The following is a 3340-nucleotide window of genomic DNA, read 5'->3' as shown; positions in this document are numbered from 1 at the left end:
GATTATCACATATTGACATCACTAAGTATGTTTCTAAAAGTCATTCAAATTTAAAAGAGTGGCAATATTTGTAAAGTCTAAAAATCATTCAAATTTAAAAGACTAGGAAGATTTGTAAAGCAAGAAAACCAAATTAAATGAGCTTTACAAAATCTTGGCTTTTGGAATTTCTTAGAAAACATGCACAACTATCACTGCTAAGGCTTATTTACTCCTTGTAGGCTTCTAAGTCAGAGCACAGGCACTGGTTCTCAAGCTCTCTAACTGGGTATAGACTAGATTATGTTCTCAAAGTACTAAAGGTAAGCCCAGGTTAGAGAGAACTTCCTCAGTCTAAGTCTCTCCCTCTGAAGGATATGAGGGTTCAGGACATCACTTAATAAAATCATTTTTGACTGTGAAAATGCAAAACAAATTCTCAGAGACACTGCTTGGATATTCTGAATGACTTTTGAAAGCTGTGAGTTTAACGACTAAGTATCTGTCACGCTTCTTTAATGAGGGAACATGGTGATTAGGATATAGACCCTGAAATTAACTTTTGCTAAGAGAAATAATTTAATTTCAGGCCAGGATCAGTTGAACTAACATGCAGTTCCTATACTAGTCATATAGTAGGCTTATGTACAATGTTCCTCTGTTTACAGCAGCATCCTTCTCTCAGTTCAGGAGACACTGAGGTAAGAATAATTGATATTTGCTATGCAGAGCTCTTGGTGCCACTTCAGGGATATCAGCAAGAATATTTGACATTGGGCTAGGACAAGGAAGTAGGCTCAAGATAAATAGAGCTGAGGAATGTGTTCCTTGTATCTAGATCATCTTGAAAAGTCACTGCATACAGTGATCACAAGACTTTTCTTTATGATTTGTTTGTCTTTTGACTTAGAACTGAACCCATTTTTTGCATGTACCTAGAATGATATAAAAGCAATTTGAGAAAAAAAACCAAACACTTGTTTCAGTACTTGTAGCAGGAATGGTGGGGCCACCACTATGTATACTTTGGGGGCCATGCAGCCACAAAAGCATCTCCTTCATGAGGACCCAATTGAGGATTGCCAAAGAGACCAAAGATAGAAGGTACAGACAATGCCAGCCAACTGAGAACTGCTGTTAAGAAGAGATGCTTTCTTAGGACCAATGGGATGCAGGTGGAGGGTATTAAAAGAACTTACAGCAGTGTTCTGATGAGTTTGCTGCAGCGTTTCCCACCTGTTCCTAGAGTCTGTGTAGTTGACCCTGTGCAACCTCACCTCCAACACCCAAGGCAAGTAGAGTCGGCAGCAAATAGTCTAGGTCACAGGCAACTATTGCTTGCTGCAGTCATGCTATAATGCTGTCTAATGATCTTTTTTTCCTTTCATCCTCCCTCCCTCTCTTGAGCCCCTGTTGACTGACTGGGCTAGGTCAATTTGCCCTTCTGTTTCTTTGAGATACATAAGAAGTGGTTGCAATCTCTGAGATCCTCCATTGGGCTTGAGAATCCATCCCTGGTTATGTAAAACATATCTACAGTCTGTAGATAAGGAGGAGTTTTGGTGTGTTTGTTTGTTTGTTTGTTGTTTTTGTTTTTATAGTTTTACCTACAAGGTCAGTACTACATAGCCAGAGTTTATGAGAAATATGAAGGTGGAGACTTCTGGCAATTCTTATCTCCCATGCATTCTTATCCTGTTAAGAGGCAAGCATGCTACTTACTATGGTGGGATGGTGATCCATCCAAAAGAACCACTTGAGCCTGAGGTTCCTGCCATGAAAGAGTATTGTAAAATTGATCCATTTTACTCAATAATTCACTATTTTATAATCAATTTTATATACCCAATTGAAAACATACTCTGAACTCTATGCAATGAGAAATAACTGAAGACTGTATGTTGAGAGATAAAAAATTGCTGTATTCCTCTAAGCTTGTCTCTGTAAAATTTACACTTGTACTAAACATGACTGACCATTAATTTGTACATCTTAATCATCTTTAACAGTTTACAATAAATTAGTAACCCTCTCATAAGATTAGGATTTTAAGGATTTTAGGTGAAAGCAAGCACTGAGTTGGTCGGAGTCAGATTGACATTTTTCTAGCAATTCAGCTTAGTTAATGCCTTCAGTTCCATTATCAGTGGCACATGGAAAGCTGCGGTGACATCCACCTCAGCAAGGGTGCTAGTGGCAGCAGTCACTGCAGTGACATGTTCAGCATCAGTCCTGAACTTGATTATATATTCAAGTTACTTCTGATTTGTAAATCTGCGGTGGATTTGCAAGTGATACATACACCTATACACCAAAGCTACATCAACATAATTGGTGAGGATTTCAAGATATGAACTATAGAATTAGACAGGGTAACACAAAAGCTTCAGTTATGGGCACAGCAGACCAGGAAACACTTCAAACAATCAGCTCCAAGTATTACAGAGGGGCCCATGGCATTGTAGTTGTGTATGATGTGACAGATCAGGAGTTCTTCAGTAACGACAAGCAGTGACTACAGGAGATTGCTATGCCAGTGAAAATGTCAACAGGTTGTTGATAGGGAACAAATGTGACGTGACCACAAAGAAATTAGTAGACTATATAGCAAGCAGCAAAGGATTTATGCTTTCCCTTGGACTTACTTTTTTTTTTTTTTTTTTGAAACCAGTGCTAAGAACAAAACAAGTATAGAATGGTATTTCATGAGGGTGGCAGTTGAGATTAGAAATCAAATGGGGCCTGGAGCAATAGCCGGTGCAGAGAAGTGCTGAGATAAAATCTGGAGCAAGCAATCACGTGGAGGTTGCTGTTAAAATTCACCTCCTTCATTTTCTCATAGCAAATTCAATTAGTCTGGAACCCAAATGAACAAACAAATCGCCTGAACTGTATGTACTATATGGAGCTGCACTACAACAGATTTGTACTATCTTCACAAACTCAGAGATTTAGACGGTCAATACTGACTTTCCCCCCCCTTGACTCAATACAGCTAACTTCATTTTGAGCACTGATTTAACCTTTTGTGTGCTGGTTTATAAAAGTGTGTGTAATCCTGGATGCTTTCCTGATACCAGGTCATTTCCCATGGTTGGTTACAATATATTTTATTCGATGTGTATATTGGAATGTTTAGATATTGGATTTAGTTTGTGAAGATGATGTTTGTATCAAACAGCACAAAGTGTCTGTTGGTTTCCAGGCATTAAGTTTAGTGAGCCCTTACATGTAAAATCTGCTTTGCTAGTTATTCCTTGGAGAATTATAAATAAAAATAATTATACTCTCTGACTAATAGTTTCTTCATAATTAGTGGGTACAGAATATTATAATTTGTCAACACTATGTAACAAAACTG

The 3340-nt window shown here is 38.1% G+C and overlaps 1 pseudogene; it reads left to right on the top strand.

Annotated features, from left to right (window-relative positions):
• The first annotated feature begins 2195 nt into the window (after positions 1-2195).
• On the top strand, positions 2196-2795 carry LOC117712951 (ras-related protein Rab-1A pseudogene; annotated as a pseudogene).
• The last annotated feature ends 545 nt before the right edge of the window (positions 2796-3340 follow it).

Source organism: Arvicanthis niloticus, chromosome 7 (genome assembly GCF_011762505.2).
Source record: "Arvicanthis niloticus isolate mArvNil1 chromosome 7, mArvNil1.pat.X, whole genome shotgun sequence".
NCBI classification, from domain to species: Eukaryota; Metazoa; Chordata; class Mammalia; order Rodentia; family Muridae; genus Arvicanthis; species Arvicanthis niloticus.
The sequence above is the reverse complement of the archived record's forward strand: the minus strand, read 5'-3'. Positions and strand labels throughout refer to the sequence as shown.